Source organism: Apodemus sylvaticus, chromosome 12, assembly GCF_947179515.1.
Source record: "Apodemus sylvaticus chromosome 12, mApoSyl1.1, whole genome shotgun sequence".
Lineage (NCBI taxonomy): Eukaryota > Metazoa > Chordata > Mammalia > Rodentia > Muridae > Apodemus > Apodemus sylvaticus.
This window is the reverse complement of record NC_067483.1, coordinates 67280094-67302741: the sequence shown is the minus strand read 5'-3', so window position 1 is coordinate 67302741 and position 22648 is coordinate 67280094. Positions and strand designations below refer to the sequence as shown.

Here is a 22648-nt window from a genome sequence, read left to right as displayed (position 1 = left end):
CTGGGCAAATTACTTCAGTTCCTCAGGCTAGCCTTCACTACTTGTAAAATGGCAACAATAATATACACTCCACAATGTCACTGTGAGATTTTAAAGTGACTCTTGTGTGGGCAGAGAATTAAATTCCAGCTTATATGACACATGCCAGGGACATAGGGAGAGTAACTTTTGACTCCTTCCCTTCCCACGTACAGTGGAGAGGAATAGCTGAAGAGAAATGTGATCTGGGAAAGATGCTGGAAAAAAAATCACCATATTGGCATCATTTCATAACACATTTCATATTGTTTAGGGTAGAATCCACATGAGCATTTCAAATTAAAGGGCTTTTAATGCCTGTTGCACGTAAAACCCAGGAGAGACAGTATGAGACAAAGAGACCTTCGAGTGTCCTGCATAATGAAGCAATAAAAAAGCATTCACTTTAGCCACAGAGTTCAGAGAAAATAGCAGGAGAGAAACTGTACTGTGAGAAGCTGCAATACCAGGGATACATCGATGTGAACTAGGACCTGGAAGAGAAGGGCCAGATATGCTTTATGTGACAGTAAATGTCAGTCAGCTTCCTCCTCTGCTGTCAGCAGACCTTTAAGAAAAGGAGTTATGTTGGTGTTACAAGGAGGCCTAATGAGAAAGCGCCATGTTTAACCTTTAGTGGGAGAGCAAAGATGGTACCACCGGGAAGAAGGTGGAGGAAGGAGCTGAGACATGAGAGGACCCCAAGGACTTGAAGAACATTTGAACCTACCTTAAGACACACAACTTGTTAGGGTGATTGGAGGGGTGGCTCAGGGGTTAAGAGTACATGTTGCTCTTGCAGAGGATCTAAATACAGTTCCCAACACATTCTAGTAGTTCAGAACCATCTGTGACTAACTCAGTTCCAGGAGATCCAACGCCATCTTCAGACCTCAGCAGACCCCAGGCATGCATGTGGAACATGTGTATACATGCCAGCAGCACACTCGTACACATAAAATAAAATTTAAAAATCTAAAACAAACCTCTTTTTAACTTAGTATGTTAGGTGTAGACTCCAATTATTTTGTGGAGTGAGGCTGACCCTGGGAGGTTGGTAGAATTGGGGTTTTTCTGGAGATGTGACAAAAGAAATCAACTCATTTACAGCTCTCCATAAATGTTACTGTCTACTGTCATTATTTGAAGTTCATGTACTCATCAAGGGAAATTAAGCCTAGCATGGCAACTAGTTTTGGAGCTCAGACTTGCCATGCTAGTTCTTAAGGTCTTTATTCCCAGAACACCACATTTCCTTCAAGTATGGAGTATTTGGTACTAATAGTTTGTTTAGAGTGTTAAAGTAAACCTGGAGGCAGCTTGCAGCCAAATTAAATGATCACCCACCTTAGGTCAGTCAAAGCAAACCAGGGGTAATTTTAGGGCTGGCTAAAGATTGCCCAAATGTCCTTTGCCTTGATTATTTTGGGGTCAAGTCTCTAGGCGTCAGCAGCCTGTAAAGTCTTTTTCTGTTCCAGTTCTTTAAAAAACCTGTTTATATGCTAATTGTTCTCCATCCTCAGCTGAGGTCCTATCATCTCTCAAGTAAATAGTGACCATAATGAGAAAAGAAAGCAGAAATGCAGATGAGAGGCAGCCAGGTACTGGTGAGCAGGAGCCAGCTGAGCAGAAACATAAATTCCTGCTCAGAGCCACGTTGTCTCATATCTCAGCTCACACCTTTATTTTTATTTGCTCAGGCATAAGAAGCTTTTCTTGCATTAGTAATGACATTGTTAATGTTTTATCAAGTGTAGAAGTCATGGTCACTTTGAAACTCCTCCCTGGATAGATGGAAGACTTGTAAGTCTAGCAAGGAGCCCTGAGTTTGAGACAGGCTACCATCTGTCATTGTCAAATGTGTTGAGAATCCCTTGGGGGTGTTGCTAAGTTAGTTGGTAACACCCAATCATCCGTGTCCTCAGAGAGCAGAAACCTCTCAATTCCCTTTTCTTAACTGAGACCTGAAATTCTCCCCCTCCTCTGCTGTCCTCACCAAAACGATGGCCATTCTTCCACACTGTGTGACACCTGCCCAGAAGAACACCTGCTGCTGTCCTGACGCTACTTGCAGACCCTCAACACCTCTTGTGGCAAAGGTCTTTGTCCCTCCAAGCCACATGGCCCACTTAACCCCATGTGTTACTCTCCTGGTCACTGACATCTGCTCATTTCCTGGTTGTTTCCCTCCCTTCCTTAGTCAGAAGACTGCTTTCCTTACCAAAATAGAGCCCCAAAGGTAGCTCTTTACTCTTAGTCTTCTGATATTGTTCTGTGTGAACTGGAGCTTCTCATCATGATGGGAGTAGAAGATTGGTTGAGGCTGCCAGGCATTTTGGAATGCACCTGAGTCTCAGAGTTGTAGCTAAGCCATCGGTAACTACTCCTTGACTTAGATGATGACTTAGTCTCCTTATTCTTCGTGTTACATTTTATGTTGCTCATCACAAAATTGTTCTAAACATTGCTGTAAGTTTTCCTCTAGACCTTGAGGGATCCCTCTACTCCAGGCTCTGGATCTTACTGCTTCCGACCTTCCTGGATCTTGTTGCATATTCACTCACCCCTCTCCAGCCTGGGTTTTCTACCTCTCCTGGAAGTCTTTGAACTTACTCAACTTGCCTTCAGGCCTGAAAGCTTTCCTTGAGCTTAAAACGTCTACAAATTTCAACAAGTGTCTCTTCTCCATTCCTCAAGTAAACTTTTTGAGCAGACCTTTCTGATTCTTTCTGATTCTACTTCATTTCGTTTTTTCTTTTCAACTCACTCTGTTTCTCTGACCAGTGATTTTTTTCACCGCTGCCTCAATCGGGATGTGTAAATCTTATTGTTACTGTACCTCTGCTCTTATGATGGAAGTCATCTGATATCCAGCAAGTAAACCTTCAAGCAGCATCCATGTTCTCCACATTCTTCATTATCCTCATCTTTGTAATTCTTTTTTTTTTTTTTCTGCTTTTCTTGTCTCTTAAATTTTGGGGTTGTTCAAGGTTACACCTTGAAGCTCAGTTGGCTTCTTCTCATTCTGAGTATTCACCTCACTGGCTTCAATTGCCCCTGGCTTGCTGATTATGATGTCCAAATTCCAGGCCTTTGGCCAGACTTGCAAATTCTCTGTGCAATGACTGAGCAAAAGCTTTACACCAGGAATTCACTCAGTTTCCTCAAACATAGTATGGCTTTCGCATCTTTCCCCCAAAACTTCTTCTTTTTAATTCTTCTATTTGTGGCCTAGTCACCTGCTAATCACTTAAGAAGGCACTTGAATGCTTGAGGGCCATTGTGAACATTAACTTTTCTTCCTGACTTCTCATTCAGCTCACTGCCACATGTGATTGTCTTTTCCTCATACATAGTTCTGAATTCTACTCACAGATCTTCATTCCCAGCTGCCCCTATCCTGTGGGCCCCCTTACCTGTCTCTTAATCACATGATGATGCCATTATCACTTTTTATATCTCCAGTCTCAAATGTCTCCAATGCATGTTCCACACAAACAATGGAGTGCTTCCCTTTCACAAGAAAAGTTGATAATGATATATCTATGGCTGAATTACAGCAATGGCTTTCCAGGTTTCTTTAAAGAGTGAGTGAGTGTATATTAATACAGCATAAGAGTTTTTCACCAGAAACAACCCTTCCCTCTAGTTTGGATATTTTATTTGTCTCACAGAGTTCATATGTTGCAAGTTTAATCCTCAAATTCGCATTGCTAGTGTTTGGAGGTAGAACCACTGGGAATTCGTGGAACCAAAAGGCATTTGTCTTCCTGAATTGATTAATTAGTAAATTAACGACTTACTGTGGGAATGGTTCTCCCATAAAAATGACCTCTCTGTGGCTTACTTTCTCTCTGTTTCACTATGCAATGCCTTCTGCTGAGCTGAAGTGTAGCAAGAAAGCCTTAACCGGATGCTAAACAAATTCTAGCACCATGCAAGTGAGACTCTCTGCCTTCAGGATGTTAACCAGAGATCAAGGGCAGAACCATGAACTAAATAAACCTCTATTCTTTATAAATGATTTGCTCTGTGGCATTCAGTACAGCAACATACAATGAATGAAGATATTCTGGTTGCTTATCTGTGTTCATCTGCTGTAATCTTGTCTCACAGTTTATTCTTCAGCAAAAAGTAGTGGGTTTTTGTTTGTTTCTTATGCCTACCATCTAATTCATTTATCAACACACAACCACACATACACACACTATTTGCTCGATCTAATTCTCTAAGTTGGATGCTGTTTCTTAATTCTATTACAATTCTCTGTCTTTTGAGAGACATCTTACGACTATTTGGCTGTCACTTATTAAGTCATTGTAGAGATGTATTTTTTAGGTGTGTGTGTTTGTGTGTGTGTGTCCTTGAGTGCATGTGCCTGTGGAGGCCAGCAGACTACGTTGATTCTTCTGAAGCTGATGTTTTAGATGGTTCTGAGCTGTCTGATAAGAAAACAAATTCCAGGTCTTCTATAAGAGCAACGAAGTAACTCCTAACCACTGAGCCATCTCTAGCCTGTTTTTCACATCCATTAAATGAATGAATCAATAAGATAAAACATTTTCTCAGGGGAACTCCAGATCCTGGATTTGTCTATAGACTGGGCCTCCTTTAATTTTTGAAGCAGGACCCATGTCTTATGCCTACAAAGTTCTGATGCTGTGTTTCCTATATTGTCATCATTCTCAACTTGTTTTTTTGTAGCTTCTGGTATGAAGGAAAGTCCCTGGTGGAAACCTCACCTCAAGTTGAACCTTCTGTAAGGCTGGTTTGCTGATTACAACATTGATGATTGTGGAGTGTTTGCAGTGCGGCCTGTCAAGGACCACATTAACTCGAGCAACCTTTGGTTCCCTTAACAGCTGTTGATTATCCTTCTCTATCTGCACACTAACATCTTCATGACTGTTGGATAGATCCTTTGAAATGCACAAACATAACCCCACCAACCAAAAGCTAAGAATCAAGTCAGATCACGTAGCATCTGAGGCTACAGCTGAGATTTCCCTAGTTGTCTGGAACCTACTTATCTGATATTTTCATCAAAGTATTTGAAATGTGTTGAGCAATAGCAATTGTTGTTGTTCTGCCATGTTAGAAACTTGATGAAACTGTTAATAAGTTGGAACATGAACTGTAAGATAACCCAAATCTGTCTGCTCAGGCCATGGTCATATCTGGTTTAAGACTAAACAATCTTTTATCCTTTTTGAGGTGAAAGTTGTATTTTTTTGTGTTGACACTGCCATGGGAGCCTAGACAGATTTCTTCACATGGAGGAGATAGTACAAGGTATTTGTGATTCTGAGGTTATTTGTCAAAAACCAAACATGTATAAACAAATTGTGCTATTTATTTTCAGGCCACCATGGATGTTGTTTCTAGTTGTCTTTTGTCTCCCTCCATACATTACCTATTCTCCCTCTCCTATTACTTATGGTTGCTGAATGGGAGCAATACCCCATCCACAGAAGAGAAGTTTTGGATCTGCAGGAGACTGCGAGATGAAGCAGTCACTGTGAACTTTGCTGCTTCTTGGATTTCAGAGAGTCTTGCATAAGAATAGAATCTTTTGTCTCCTGAGTTTTTAACTTTAGCCATTCTGACTGGTGTGAGGTGAAATCTTAGGGTTGTTTTGATTTGCATTTCCCTAATGACTAATGATGATGAGCATTTCTTAAGGTGCCTCTCAGCCATCCAAATTTCTTCAGGTGAAAATTTTTTGTTTAGATATGCACCCCATTTTTTGGATGTGGAGAAAGAGGAACACTTCTCCACTGCTGGTGGGATTGCAAGAAGGTACAACCACTCTGGAAATCAGTCTGGAGGTTCCTCAGAAAACTGAATGTGACACTACCGGAGGACCCTGCTATACCACTCCTGGGCATATACCCAGAGGATTCCCCGGCATGTAATAAGGACACATGCTCCACTATGTTCATAGCAGCCTTATTTATAATAGCCAGAAGCTGGAAAGAACCCAGATGTCCCTCAATGGAGGAATGGATACAGAAAATGTGGTATATTTACACAATGGAATACTACTCAGCAATTAAAAACAATGAATTCATGAAATTTGTAGGCAAATGGTTGGAACTGGAAAATATCATTCTAAATGAGGTAACCCAATCACAAAAGAATATACATGGAATGCAATCACTGATAAGTGGATATTAACTAGCCCAGAAGCTCTGAATACCCAAGACACAAGTAGCATATCAAATGACTCCCATGAAGAAGTAAGGAGAGGGTCCTGATCCTGGAAGGGCCTGATCCAGCATTGTAGGGAAACACCAGGACAGAGAAAAAGGATGGAGGTGATTGGAGTATGGGTGTAGAGAAGGCTTATGGGACATATGGGGAGGGGGGAACTGGGAAAAGGGAAAGCATTTTGGAATGTAAACAAAGAATTTAGAAAAAAAAAGGAATAGAATCTTTTCTGGTCTGGAGATGGTCCTACCTCTGTCCTTCCCTTTACTACATACAGCTGCCAGGCTTGCAACACCTAACTAGGACCCTCTCTATCCTTTTAAACACATGGGGAAAAGTGAAAGTACGCTTAGTTCTGGACAAAGTAGAATACATGGATTCATGTGCCTTGTCTTATGACCTCTTCATTCTCCCTGCAACAAGAACGCAGAAACTTCTACCAGTAAATTAGTCTCAGATTTTCAGATAAAGATGTGGGAAATAGGGGTCTGGTGAGATGGCTTAGCAGGTAAGAGCACTGACAGCTCTTTCGAAGGTCCTGAGTTCAAATCCCAGCACCCACATGGTGGCTTACAACCATCTGTAATGAGATCAAACACCTTCTTTGGGTGTGTCTAAAGACAGCTACAGTATACTTACATATAATAATAAATAAATCTTTAAAAAAAGAAGTGGAAAATATATGGGAAAGGGGCCTTTTGTTTGTAAATGACTTCAGGTTACATTAGAAAGCAATTTTCAACTTTCTTGTTTATTAGGACAGGGAAAAATTTGTCTCTAGAAGCAAGTTTCAAGAGTTTTCTGACATCTTGCATATTTCTTTGCTTTTCATGATCATGAAAATTTCTCAAAGCAAACAGAGATGGAGGGAGAGGTAGTGGGAAAAATTAGGGTTTTTGCTTGTTTGTTTCAGAAACATTCAAATGTAGCTGCTCATAAAGTTATGGAATAATTTAAACTGGAAATGACAGTGTCTGAGGACAGGGACACGAGGGATGCTCGCTAACCAGGGGTAGATGTCTCTTCCCCTTTTTGCTGAAGGCACATGAGTCAGAGCCATGCCTTTCAGAGAGGGCCTCAGAGTCACTTGCTCATGCCTTGTGTGCTTTATCAGGTGGCCTGAGTGTCTTCGTGTGCTGTCCATCTCCTTTCTCTCTACTTTGGGGACATTGAAATGCGAATGTACAAAAATGTACTGTTATAGACCCTAAGGGTCCTAGGCAAGGTTCTCTCAGCTACAGGTTAAAAGAGTCAGGGAAAAACCAGTACTGGAGACTGTGTAGGTAGGAGTGATGGGAAGAACAACATCCCAGATATACAAGGCTGTAGACATCAGAATGTAGCCAGGAGGTAAGGAGTGGGGTGGGTCTGAAGGTGATATTTCTTTTTTCCTACACTTCTTAATTTGTCTCATTCCTCTCAATGAGCTTTGGAAATTTCAAAGGTGAAAACATGGGGTATTCTGTCTTTGAAAGTAGGAAGTCATAATGATACAAAAGTGTTCAAAATCTGAGTAAGTCATAAGTAATAATTTCCTGTATCCCTGGCTTATGAGGTCCATAGGTTCTAAAATGGATTAGCAAACTCCCTATCCCGTAAAGCAATTATAATTTAAATTTCAGTATTTTAGCCAAGAACTAAAATAAAATCAAGTTGAGACTATTTTCATCTATTTCATTCCAGTCATTTATTCTAAATAAAATATTAGTACAAAGAGAGACTAGTTAATAATTAGCCAATGGCATTGTAGAAGGGAAATGGGAGAAGAAAATAAGACATGAAAGACAAGCTCTACTGAATTCATTCCTTGGAGGTCCTAGTGAGAAAATTGAATTGGAACATGAAAGGGAATAAAGCTGCAGAAAAATATGAAGCTATGTTAATAGACTGAGGTGGGCATAGTGGAATACACCTTTAAATACTAGTGCTTGAGAAACCACAAGGAGAACCACACGTTTGAGACCAGCCTGGTATATACAGTAAGACCATAATTAAAAAAAAAAGTCATAATCGATGAGACAAGATGAACCTGAAAACCAAATACTAGCTTTTATTGTGTTGGTGTCTACCAATTCACATGGAAGTAAAATCCCAACAAACTAGTTAAGCATAAAAATGAATCAAGAGTATTTAAGAGTTAAATTTCTACAAAGTTAGCTACTCAAGAGACCTGGGGTATAATCTGTCTCAACCACTCACTTTAGATATGCTGCTTCTCTGTGAAATGAAGTGGCATTTCTACAACATCTATTTTCAAAATCAAATGAATGTTCATCACCCTAGGGTTTTGTTGAAATTCGGGGGCTGGGGCAGGTTTGAGAGTCAGATTTCCAATAGGCAGGTAAAGCTAATCCAGTGTTACTAATCTATCAATTAGATTGTAGATTACTTTGTTTGTTACTTTATGTCACCATGATTGAATACCCAAGAAAGACAACTTAGAAAGAGGAGAGATTTATTTTGGCTCACTATTTCAGACGGATTAGTCCATGCTCATGTGGCTACACTGCTTTAGCCAATGGGAAGGCTGAACACCAAGGCAAAGTGTGCGATGGAGCATGACAGCTTAGCCCACAGTAGATGGGAAGCAGGGAGTCAAGAGACAAGATAAATCCTCTCAGGGCATGGCCCCAGTGATCTCCTTCATCTAGATGCAACTTACTAATGGCCCTTCCAGGTTTGAACTCATCAATTCGTTAACTCACTCAAGTCAGCATCTGTGTGTCCCAATCACCTTTTAATAGCACCCATTATCTGGGCACAAAGCCTTCAACACATGAACATTTCCCAAGGACACTTCATATCTGAACCATGCTGCACACTTTGAGTGGTAAGGGTCTAGGTCAGTGGTTCTCAACCTGTGAGTGTGTATGTGTGTGTGTGTGTGTGTGTGTGTGTGTGAGAGAGAGAGAGAGAGAGAGAGAGAGAGAGAGAGAGAGATCAAATGACATTTTCACAGAGGTCACCTAAGACCATCAGAAAACACAAATATTTACATTGCAGTTCATAACAGTAGCAAAATTATAGTTATGAAGTAGCAATAAAATTAATTTTATGGTTGGGGAGTCACCACAATGTAAGGACCTGTATTAAAGGGTGGTGGCATTTGGAAGGTTGAGAACCACTGGTCTAAATGATTTCCGTGTCTCTTCCAATTCAATTATATTTGGTTTCATAGACAAGCAGTTAAAACATCGTACTGTAAGAATGAAGGTGAAGCAATTACAAGAGCTTTGTAGTGATTACAAAAAAAAATTAACAGATGTTGGGGCAGTCCATAAAACAAATCTAGCTGTGGCACACTGAGTAAGAGACCTATAGCCAAGTTGAAACAGGGGAGCAAAGGATGTGTCCAGGGAGAGGGAGGCTCAGGGGTAGGAGGAAGGTGACCAGGGACCCCGTGAGAGTAGCAGCACTTAATGAAGCACCCCTTAATACCACAAAGAAATGAAAGGAGCCAGTGCTCTGTTAGTGCTGTTTCCTTAGCTTTCCCTGGCTTTATTTTGAGAGCCCACTGTCACTGTGTCCCATACCCCTTCCTTCGTTGTTTGTATTTAAAAATTCAAAGACAGCAGCGGGTACATGTAGATCAATTACAGTTACATCTGAAGAGCCACTCAGAGGTTGACTGATAAACACCCTAGTGTTGAGTTTGGGATTAGACATAGAGAGCAAGCATATATAAAGACTTGGGGGAGGAAGAAAATGATGGGGGGGGGCACCCAGCAAGATGAGCAGTCAGGTGACCTTCAAAACCAATGATCATCCCATTTATTCAACGGAACACTGCTTTCAGTTTCATGTCAATAACTATTCAGTAAGCCCTTTGATATTAAGACAACATTGAATGCCCTTAGAGGCATTGCAGGTGTGGCTCCTGTGTCACATGTGTGTCAGTAGCTGGCAGAGGCTATGTCTATGCTCAGTGTTCTGATCATGAACATCTGAATGATTAGTAGCCTAACACTCTGAAAAAAAGCAAGCCTGAGACAAGCACCCTTCAGTTACTAGGGGCCTAGCCTGAGATGACCACCAGTTGAGCACCAGGCAGGCCCAGATAAGCTCCCAGGATAGGAAGCAAGCCAGAGACTAGAAGAATGTCACCTGCGACCACGAGCTCCTGGAGAGAGTGAGCCAGAGACAGACGACCCTTTCAAAGGGGCCACTCATGTGACCAGGTGAGGAGCAAGCCCAAGACAGCCACCTGACCAGCACTCTGGGGCCCGCCCGGGCAGGGAGCTATCCTGAGTAGACTGAGATGATCATCAGTCTGGTGCTGTTCAGGCCCAGGGAGCAGGAGACCATGCCTAAGATGACCCCCGCCTGACACCATGGCTTTGCACTTCTGGGACCTCTCCTGAGACAACCTCAGACACTCAGAGACCCTGCACACCACTAAGAGGAATAAGTAAGTGGTGGAGAAATGGGAGAGAAAGAGAAACAGAAAGATGTGGGCACAGTGAAGAGAGGCAGAACTTAAGACTCGAGGGTAGTGAGGAACAGCCTGATGTGAGTAGCCAGTGATGTCTCCTGGGACCATGGTGGGTCCCTGACCTGTGCTGCCATCAGGGTCACGTCTAGGTCCATGACCCTGCAGCAGTAGGTGCCTGCTGCCACTAAAGGCCAGGTGGATATCCCTGATCTGGGATGCTACCTGGGGACTTGTTGAGGTCTGAGGGCTGTGCAGAACTGGGCCTATCCCTCACCTGGGCTTCATGGAAGAACTGGTCCTAGAGACATGAGAACAGGAAGAGCTGGCCCTGGAGACATAAGAACAGGAGACCTGACTCTGCCCCTAGCCAGCTGCAGTGTTTGCTGGTGATTCAGCCCACTGGCCCTACCACTCCTTTCCAGAGTGGGTATTGTGGACAAGGAAGAGATATACTGACTCCCTACTTACCCCTTGCTACCTGTGGCAGGCAGGAGACCTGGCCCTGGGGTCATGAGAGTTGGAGAACTGCTCCCCCATCAGCTGCAGCACTCTGGAAAGGGACAGTGGGCCCTGCAACTGGCCTGGGCATCACAGTAGAACCAACCCTGGTGGTGGTGATGGGGCCTGGGTTAGCTGGCCTTAGGTGATGAATGTAGGAGAAGCCAGCTGTGACTCTTCTCTGCTGGGCAGTGGCACAGATGAGGGAAAAATAAATGGCCTACTGAATTGGCTGTAGTGACAGCCATCACCGCTTCTTATACATTTATCCTTTCTTCTTTTGTGGTAGATTTTATTTTCCTTCTCGGAATCCCTCACGCCCTCAACCCTTGCCATGGATGACGGGCAGGAGAGCTGGCCCCAGGATCATGAGAGTGGGAGAATTGGCCATGTCCTTCACTTGGGAAAGTGAGCCCTGCACCTTGCCTGGACGGCAGGGTATTTGCTGGTGAGCTGACTCTGAGGATAGGAGAGCTGATGGTCTAACAAGCTCAGATTCCTCTTAGGTCCAGATTCAAGGCTCGGAGTTGGCCCTCCCCAACATCTACCCTATGGATGAACTGCTGGAGTACATGAAGAAGCCAGTCCTACAGATCCCAAACTACAGGATCTCCATAACACAGGGCAACAGCAGGATATCTGAGAGGAGTCCCAGTGAGGTTCCAGTATTGTCAGAGTAGCAGAAGCCAGAGGCCTCGTTCCATACCCAAGAGCCATTGTGATGAACATTTGCGAGGACAGATGTGTGGGGAAAAGTTGTACTTGTGGGACACACTGTGACAGACTAAAGCTTCCACAACAAGATTATTTTTTTCTGTTGGCCGGGAGGTTGTATGGGTGGAGGGTGGGTATGAGGGGAGGGGGAAAATGGGATTGGGGTGCATGATGTGGAAGTCACAAAGAACCAATAAAAAGTTTTTTAAAAAGGAAAATTAAAAAAAAAAAAAACCCGTGACAAACATCACTATTCAGTGACAAGGAAGATCAAAGTCAAGGAGTCTGAGATCACCTAGTGACTTAGTGTTGGAGGCAGGGTAAGAACTCAATTCTCTTTATGCTTATAAGTTCCCCTTCTAGCACTGTATACATTTAATTGTATTGAATCATGGCCTTTTCCTCACACTTTCCATACTTGGCCACACAATTCTTAGATTCTATGCTTCATTATTTCATACTAAGATGTTTAGAAAATAAATGCCCTGTTAACAACAGCCATTACTACGTCTTGCATATTTATCCTTTCTTCTTTGGTGGTGGATTTTAGTTTCCTTCTTGGAATCCATGTTTTGTTTTTGTGTTTGTTTGCAGGATCTGGGTCCCTTTTCAGACTTTATCTTGGCCACTGAATCTTGATTGGGATGAACAAATCAAAACCTGTGAGTAGGTGCTGAGAGTGTGTGTTTAACTACGTCTCACAGGACAGGAAGATGCTGTCACTTTTACAGCACACACATTACACAGATAATACCGTTTCTGCCACGCAACCTTGTGAACTATAGGTGAACTGAGGCTGGAAACAGTTGTGCCATCTTATATTTATGAACAGATGACATTGGACTCAATGGGAGTCATCTGGAGGGGAAGGAAACAAAAGCACAAACTTGCTGATGTCACTGAGGATCAATCAAGCTCTTCCTCTGATCCTTTATCTAGGGTTTCATTTAGAAACATTTCAGTAATGCAGAGCATCTGGGATTCATTCTATCACACTACCCGCCAATCGCCTGAGTTGGAGTCAATCTCAGCTGTAGTACCAGCCAGCCCTGTAAATGGAGATAATAAACTATCCATTTCACAAGGTGAAGTTTTAACACAAATCACAATGCTCCTGAAAATGTTGTCATTCCTGCCGTATTTGTTACTATTATGTGATATGTAAGTGGCAGTGCCCTCGTCAGGCTCCACAGGCACTGAACGTGCAGTGAAACCTCCCTGTGCTTCCAGGAGAACCACTACCCAGAGACTTGTCTTTCCTTTTGTCTTCTTAAGAGCACACGGAAAAGCGCTGAGTCCAGCATAGCCATGAAAGAAAGGGACAGCATGACATGGTTTCTTGGCCCTGAAACAGAACCAGCAGGGTGTAGGTCTGCTTCCAAGAGTGGCAGTGGTTGCTGTGGGTGTAAGGCTTGTTTGTATACTTTGGGTTGGAGAGTTCCTTAATGGAATGCAGAAGTAACATCTTTGATAAACAAATGGAAAATAATCAAGTTACTTCTGGGGCTAACATTCCACAAAAGTGTTTCTAGCATTCCAGTGCTGCTTATGTGACTGCAACGTGTGTGTGTGTGTGTGTGTGTGTGTGTATGTGTGTATGTGTGTGTGTGTGTGTCTACCAGGCAACTCTACTTCCCTTTGCATTGAGCTGTGGAACACTCTACAGATTTCAGGTGAAAGGTCCTGGCTCTGATGTATGAAAGAGAAATAAATCTAAGAGGTAGACTTGTACTGTAATATGCAGCCTTAGTTCCCCAAGCAGAGCTCTGTGAGGCACCTTTATCTATTCCACAGCATTCATCTTCCTTGGTGCCTTGTACAGGCAACTCTCTTTGAGTTGCATTGAGAAGTGTTATGGACTCAGTGACGTCTACACAATAGGAATTTTCATTTGCTTCCTAATAATTACCTTTAGCTTTTGCAAGGTATAATCAGTGAGGGGATAGGGGTTGAGAGATTTTTTTCTTCTTCATCATTCCTCATGCAAACCCAAATTTAAGTTCTTTGGAATAACACAGGCGGTGGTAATTCTCTCATCGTTTCCCCTGTATTTTTCTATTCAATCTTGGCAGCTACAGTCAGAGAAATCATTAAGACACTTCCTCTCACTCCTTGACACACCTATAGTGTCAACCTTAGCACCAGACAGGTGTTAGATACATCAGACATTTTCTTTTTGTTGTTTTTAACCATGGGGGCTTCTGCATAGAGATACTCTATTCATTTATTAGGGATATAGCCATTTTTCTCCAAAAGAATGCAATAAATGATATCACATTGGGGGTTAGAGTTTCAGTGTATGGAGACACAAAAACACTTAGTGCTGTGCAACCCTTTCATAAGTTTCTTCTAAGCACTATGAGGCTTTCTTGGTTTTCAATCACAGCCAAGTTACCTCCCTCTTTCCCGGTTGTGTTGCAAGAGCAAGGGCCAGAGGAGTTCTGTATTTTGCGTGCATTTGTAGTAGAGCTGCTGAAATAAAGATGTTGTGATCCTGATGAACGTGACACTTCAGGAGCCTCTCCTGGCTGTTTGTTGTGGAAGCCCTGGAGAGGCCAGCATTGGGCTTAGACTATAAGAAGGAGGAGAAGCCCAGGGGACTCTTGCTTGGCCCGGTTCCATTCCAGAGCTTACTAATTTTATGGAAGGTCAGGAAAGGAGGAGCTGAGCCCATGGACATCTGCCTGAAGTAATATTTTCAAATTGGTCTTTCTCCTCTAGAGGTTCATTTTCAAATTTAATTAGCTGGCTAATGATGGTAAATTATCAAAATTAATTGATGGATGCAGAAGTGCTTTGACTATACAAAAAACACTATGCATAATTTCTAGGGTAGTTAATGTCTGATCTAACTTTAAAGACTAATCTAGGAAGAGATTTTTATAGTAGTAATAATAATACTTTTTTTAATGACTTGAACTGAGGTCTTTTATTGGCCAGGAACATTGCCGTGGGGCAGCATCTCCTACAGTCTCTAGATTCTTACTTAGTGAGGAACTTCTCCTTTTGCCAGAGGCATCCCTGGAGGAAGAAGACCAGTGAGAAAATTGTAAGCTTATCTTTATGGTCTGCAAAGTAAGACAGGAAAATAAACAAGCTTTTATGGTTATCTAGGGAGATGGGTGCTGTGGTGGGGAGAGGCTGAGGGGGACGGATCTGGAAATGTCCTCTTAGGAAGAGAGCTGCTTGCTGAGTTGAGGCTGAGAGTAGCATTTGCTTATGAATATAAACAAAAACTATTAGAAGGAAATTTAATATTGTGTCATCTTAGTTAAAGAACAGCATTCATCCCTCCCCCAGGCTTATGATTTCCTTCAGAGTGGGATTTTGGCCAGGCTGATAGTACCAGGTATGGAGTTCTTTCTGTGGAGAGTGGGCATCAACTCCACTTGCAGAGTAGTTGGCTACTATCCCCATCATAACAATAAAGCCACTATTGTACAAGTGGGCACTCCTTTCCTGACAGGTTAGTCTTACAGCTTGAAGGATTCATAGCTCTCCACCACAAGTGACCTCTTTAAAGATATTTTATTACTGTAGAGGTTGCAAGGTTTAGGCATTCTTATGTCCAAAAATCGAATTATATTTTATAATATCCTACTTGTTGTAAGAATCAGGGTGCAAGGGCGAAGTGATACTTTTTTTTTTTTGATGGATACTCCAATACTGCATCAATTCAAAGAAGAAGAAGAAGAAGAAGGAGAAAAAGAAGAAGAAGAAGAAGAAGAAGAAGAAGAAGAAGAAGAAGAAGAAGAAGAAGAAGAAGAAGAAGAAGAGGAAGAGGAAGAAGAGGAGGAGGAAGAGGAGGAGGAAGAGGAGGAAGAGGAGGAAGAGGAAGAGGAGGAAGAGGAGGAAGAGGAAGAAGAGGAAGAGGAGGAAGAAAGAAGAAGAAGAATCAACCTTTGTGACTCAAAGTTCTGTATTCACTCATTTGTAAACATTAAAATGAATTGGATATACAGTCATATTCCAAGTATCAAAGCTTAGAACTCCATCTTTGACAGGCAAGAGGCCCTTTGCTTCTAAGAGTTTCTTTCCTCAAATATTTCTAGGCCTTCCTTGTCTCATAGCTTTTGTTAGTAGATCTCAAATATTCCCTTAGTTTGGGGGAATCACCCTAGGGAGGCAGCAGTTTCTCACAGTTGTGATCAGGGCCTCTGCCAACAGTTCTGACAGGCAAGGTCAGTAGCCAATGTGGAATGCTGTGCATTCCTCCAGCTGACCTGTGACCTCTGGCCTCTGGAAGGCTGTTCCCTGAGAATGCCTTTCTCTTCCGACCAGATCTTTTGGAATTGCTCTACATGACTGTACTGCTGAGCCTCTCCTTTGCCCTGTTCCCCATGCCTTCCAGAGTGGATATCCCATCTAGGATGGGTTGCTGGGTATTGTCACAAACTACATTCCACTCCTCTGAAACCTGTGATTCTCTGAATCCTAGGCTTTTACCAGAACCAAGTTCAGAGTTTAGCACTCTTGGTGGACTCTAAACATGACAGTATTTCACTAGACAATTATGTGAGCTCTTTCGAGGAGAATTCCTACCACCCAAATCCTCTCGTGATTTGGATGGAAGACCATCCAGCTACTCCCTAACCCATTAATAGTTTCCTAAGAAGTTTCCAGAGCTAACTCAGAGAAGACCAAGAACTTTTGGATGAAACAGAGTTGGCTGCAGTATGCTCATGTTGGTTAGAGATTAGGAGAGGAGGATACATTTACTTGTTACTGACTGATATAAAGAGAAAATTGTTTAAAAGATTTCTTGTATCCTAACCTACTCCATGAGATGAAATGGAATCCATACCTGATATGCTTAAGATATATGCCAAGATATGGCAAGAACTTGAGACTAGATAGATTATGGACCCTATGGGAAAACCTACTACCATTATTCTGCTAAAGGAACACAGCCACAAAATGTCACTCCTAACAGCATATTTCTATGCCCATAGATCAGTGTCTCACTCAGCCCTCATCGGAAAATGGTCTTTTTTCAACAGATGCTAATTAACACAGAGACTCACAACTGGACATTGTGAGAGACTTTGGAACACTCATTCCTACATGCGAGGTCTTCATCAAACCATTCCCTTCAAAGCTCAGGGATCAATGTGGAAGAGGAGGCAGAAAGATTATAAGATGTCGGAAGTGACAGATGGTCAAGGAAACTGTCTTCCAGATATGATAGGACTGATGTTCATAAAAACCCATGGAGACTGTGGCAGCCTGCATAAGACCAGCGTGCGTCCATACCAGATAAAGTCCCAGCACTGAGAAGTGGTGGACATAAAGTCCCACCCCAAACCAAGAGGGTATGTGTAGTTAATGCCTGCTGAAAAGTGGAAAATCATTCTTTCCCAATGAAGTGTCACTGAGCACATCCACCACACTGTGTGTGTGTGTACATGTGTGTTGGGGAAGGATTTTGTTTGGTATGTTTTTGTCTTGCTGGGTTTTTCTTTGTTTAATTTTTAATTTCCATTTGTTTCTGATTTTCTTTTTGTTTCTTTTGAACAATAGTGAAAGAAAGTAAAGTTGGGTTGGTTGGGAGATGGGGAGAATCTGGGAAAAAGGAAATAATATGATCAAAATACACCACATAGAGAAAAATTTTTGAACCAAAAATCTTTAGAAAAGATTTGTTTATGCTTGGATGTATGTGTATGTGTTTGTGTGAACATACCTGCACATTTGTATGGGCACACATGTTTGTATGTGTACAGAGCCCAGAGCGAGATTGATGTCCTGGTTTATAACTCTCCTCTTATGCCTTTGAGGCAGGATATAGGACATGTATTTTCCTAGCTAGGCTAGAAGCTAGCAAGCCCCAGTGATCCTCCTGCCTCTGTCCTTTTTGGAGCGCGGGGTGTTTACAGGTATCTTCAGGGACATTCAGCTTCTTATACCCAGCACCAGGATATGAACCCTGGTCCTCCTGCTTGCGGACCAAGCCCTCTCTACTTCTAAACTATCTCTCTAACCCATATAATTTTCCTTTAGAATGCTAATGTTTTTAGTGTGGCCCAGAAGGGTGCACTGGAGGAGGAGCTGACAGAAAAGAGAGATAGAAAATCATAGGGGGTTTGTGTCAGAACTTTTCAATTTGAGCCATCATCAGTGGCGGTGGTGGCAGCACAGTTTCATCAGCTTGGATTGTTAAATGGCAGGCTTACTCCAGCGTGCTGGAGAGCCTCAGCCACCTGTGGCTTTATGTCTGATTTGTCTTGCACTGCTGCTAGGTGTGTACTGGACAGAAGAGAGATGTATGTGACAGGGGATGAAGGAACAAAGTATAGTTTGGTGTGAAATAAGGAAGTTGGGAGATGAAAAAACTATGCGGAAAGACAGTATTATTGGTGTTATTTTGGCTTTCTACACCACTCCCTGCTTGGGATGTTGGGACTCTTTTGTTTTGGCACAGAGCAGTCTTCTCTCTATTAGAAGCTCAGCTTTCTGGCCTTTCTCACACTTGGACCACAGACATATGATTCACAATGAATCCAGTCTACTAGAGTGGATTTTAACTTGAAACAGAGGAGTAAGACCCAGCTAAGGCTACACAGACTCCATCTGAAGAAGATACAGGACAATGGTAGCTAGCTATATTCAGATTGATTCTGACCCTTAAGAGACTCCAGGAACAACTATAAAATACAGTCCCTCATATTACATCTCTGAACCCAGATACAAAAGTAAGCAAGCAAGCGAGCAAACAAATTGGGATACAACATGCTGGGAAAGGAAGGGCATTCACAAGTCTCTTGTTTCAACAACAACCAAAAACAGTGAGCGTTTTCTTGATGGCACAGTTCTGAGGCATTTCCACCGAAGTCTAGATGTCATGTGGTCAGAAGAAAATTAAATTGTCAAACAATTTTGGAAATTTTGGAAATGTTCTGGGGAAAAACATAAAAGTAAAGTAGCTTTCACTACTAGAGAACTTCTTCTGAAAAATCTTTTGAATGTTAACAGACTCAAAAAGCTTCAAGACAGAGATAAACAATTAACATTTTCTCCATTGCAGGAACACTTCGAGGGCTTTGGAGTCACATGTGATGCCGAGAAATGCTGCTTATCCTCCCCTCCCCCCATCCAAGGCATCTACATAATGGTAATCCCAGAGCACATTCAATCCTGTCCCTGAATAGACTTGGCACAGATGAATCTTCTTTCTTTTGGGTCATCACGTATTAGCTTGAGTTATTCTGGTCAGGTAGTAGCCCCTGCTCTGAGCCAGCAGATCCCTTGGTATTTAGTCTTTCTTTTTAAGATTTATTTATTTTTTATTTATGTTAGTACACGGTCACTGTCTTCAGACACAAAAGAAAAGGATATTAGATTCCATTACAGATGGCTGTGAGCCAGCATGTGGGTGCTGGGAATCGAACTCAGGACCTCTGGAACAGCAGTCAGTGCTCACAGTGGCTGAGCCATCTCTCCAGCCCAGGTACTTAAGTCTTTGTGTAGATTCTTTCAGATGCAGAATGTCAAAGCTTAGAACAAGGGTTAAGACCTCCAAACCCTGAAGTGAGCTTAATTTACTCAGACATTTCCAACTACAACATATATTCAGCGTTTTATCTACCTTATAGCTTAAGGATGAGTGCTCTCAGCATGATTTGATGTAGACTATAAAAAAAGAAAACCCAATTTTCTTCAAAGGAAGAAACTCAGAATGTTACCAACTACAGCAGGGCTTGTCATGCAAATGGAGACTACATAGCCTCCTTGCTCCCAATTATGCCCAGTCGGAAGGCCAGAGATTTAGAGATATTTAACTCAAGGGAAAGAGAAATAATGGATCATCCATGGACCACTGGCTGTTAAATGAGAATTAAAGCCTTTTCACTCTATTTTTTTTCCCACCTGCTGAGCTGGCATTGGAAAATATGACACTTACTGATAGCTGTGGCCCAATTGTGGTACAGACCTCTCTGCTGGTTGGAACATGGTGCTGAAAAGGTATTGATAGGGATCTGCACAGAATTTACATTTATATTATCAATTTATGATAATGTTCATATTCAGAGAGGACAGGGACTTTTGTTCACCACCAAAGCTGCAGGATGTACAATAGTTGTGCTAGAAATGTTGGCTGAATTACTGTTATCTGTCTGGAGAGGAGACCTGGCGTGGCTGGGCCCCACACAGACTGAACCTGTCTCGTCTCCAGAAGCCTGAAGTCTGCTTTTGTGTGTGCAGGCATGTAAAGGTAATGACTGTCATATTTTCTTACATCCCCTGGGAGAAGTCAGGCACTGATTTCTGCCTCTTTCTATTGAGAAGGAATTTATTCTGACTCCTTTGCAAATTCAGAAAATGAACAGCTCTGTTTCTAGCACAATGATGGCTAAGTACCTGGAACAATTTTCCTAACAAAACAGCAGAAAAGCTAGCGAGTGCATAGACTTTAAAAGTCTTAAGTCATGGATGAATTTTGTAAAATATGCCAGCAAATGTTTAGTGGTTCTTATCTAAGAGGGGATGGGAGCCAAGGGCGGCAAACTGAAGTCTGGAAACTTCTTTACCCTGAGGGTGGTTGCCAACACAGCTACACTTGATCTTTGATTTTTCTCTCTTTTCTTTCTCCTCTCCTCTCTCTCTCTCTCTCTCTCTCTCTCTCTCTCTCTCTCTCTCTCTCTCTCTCTCTCTCTCTCTTTCTCTCTCTGCTTCCTCCCCTTCCCACTCCCCATCTTTCCTTCCTTCTGTCTGTCTGTCTTTCCTTTCCTTTCCTTTCCTTTCCTTTCCTCCCTCTCTTCCTTCCTTCCTTCCTTCCTTCCTTCCTTCCTTCCTTCCTTCCTTCCTTCCTTCTTTCCTTTCATTTTTTCAGGATAACAGCTCTGTGTGGGAGAAAGAAAGAAACACAAGGCAGGATTGGGGGAGAGTAAGATGCCTATTCTAATTGTAATGTCCCCTGGAACTAACACCACTTTTATCCCTTCTACACACAAACTCTGGGGCAATGTGTTTAAGTACAAAGCAAATCAGGGGTTAGAGACTAAAAAGCAAGTCTTTTGATAATTAAAAACTTACTTTGCTCTTCATGTGGATATTTAAGTCAAATTCATGTGGTCTAGGCAGTCCAAAATACTTTAAGTTTTAATGTATTCCCAGAGTAGCACTATCCCAAACATCTGGTGAAAATAAGCTTAAATACAAAAGAAAAGAAAAGGAAGAAAAGAAAAGAAAAGAAAAGAAAAGAAAAGAAAAGCAAGAAAAGAAAAGAAAAGAAAAGAAAAGAAAAGAAAAGAAAAGAAAAAGCTCATGTTCACCCAAGGCCTTGAAGAATTCTTTTAAGAAGGAGGACAGTTAATATACACTGTTAAACCTATAGACAGAAGAAACAGCTCTGCACAGACTTTAGATACCATAATGACCAAGTTCATAATCCAAAATAAATATGATTACCATGTTTAAAGAGGAGCTTAAAGTTTCTGTAGGGAACATAAAATTAAAATGAGGGACTAAGCAGATTTGAAGAAGAACCAAATGCAAATTCCAGGAGTGAATTTCTAATAAAAATTAAGACCCAGAGTGTGAATAGACTTAATGTCAGTCAGAGAGAGGTGGGAGAGCTTGGGGACCTGGAAGGTAATCCAGCAGAGTATCAGGGGGGCAGCACAGAGACACAAAACAGGAGACACATGAGGACACTGGGAGGAGCTCACATGCCCCTGAGATCAGCACAGGTGAGAACACACAGAGAGCATGTGTGAAGAGGTAAGAGCGGAGAACCATTGGATAACCATTGAAGAGTAAAATCTTCAGGTTCAAACTCCTTCCCAGCCTCTGGGAAAAGAAATGTGTGCACATCCAGGCATGCTGTAATGAAAGTTTAGGACATGGAGGAGAAAGAAAATTCTAAAAGTAATAGCATACATGCTATCACTGTTGTGACAGACTGGAGAAAAAAAAAAGCTTCAGGTGGAAAGTGGGCTTTGAAATGTTGTAAATAGAAAATATTTTATTTATTTATTTTGTTGAGAATTTCGTATACGGATATTTTATTCAAACCCTTTCCCTTCCCTCTCCTCCTACACCTTCTCCCATCTCCCTCTTCTCTCCTCACATTCTTGGCCTCTTATTCCTTAATGATTCTTGTTAAACATGTGCATGTGCAATTCATGCATGCACCTGTTGGGTTCATTTAGTTTTGCTCACATGTTTACAGTTGATCAGGTGGGATTGTCTCCAGAGAAGACTGACCCCTCCCTCTCAGTCATCCATTGCCTGGAGTTCTCCATCTAGGGGTGGAGTCTCCCACAACCTCTGCCATCCACTGGCAGCCAAATAGTATAGTATTGTCATTGTTCGGGGCTTCTATTGCTTGCCTTGGCTGTTTCCAAGGTAAGTTTGATGCAGGATTTTTTCTTTTTTCTTCCCCCCCCCCCCCAGTTCCCTCTGCATAATGCCTGTGCCCAGCTATTTCCCTGTCTTGAGTTGCTTCTCCCCCTCCTGCTGTGATTCCCTCTTTTGTTCCTCATCCCTTCAGTTACTCCAGGTTACATACTCACATCTAAAGGTTCAGAGCTGGGATCCACAAATAAGGAGGAATATGTGTTTATCTTTCTGGGACCGTGTTATCTCATTCAATATATTTTCTAATTTTTCCACTTGCCTGCAATTGGCATGATTTTATTTTAGAGTTGGATGATATTCTATGCTGTATATGAATCCCATTTATATTATCCATTCCTCTGAGATGGATAATATAAATGAGATGACTGAGAGGCATTTAGGTTGTTCCCAGGTCCCAGCTCTTGTGAATAGAGAAGC

The 22648-nt window shown here is 42.1% G+C and overlaps 1 pseudogene; it reads left to right on the top strand.

The window, feature by feature from the left end:
* The first annotated feature begins 10074 nt into the window (after positions 1 to 10074).
* Positions 10075 to 10196, top strand: LOC127697954 (uncharacterized; annotated as a pseudogene).
* Positions 10197 to 22648: the final 12452 nt, after the last annotated feature.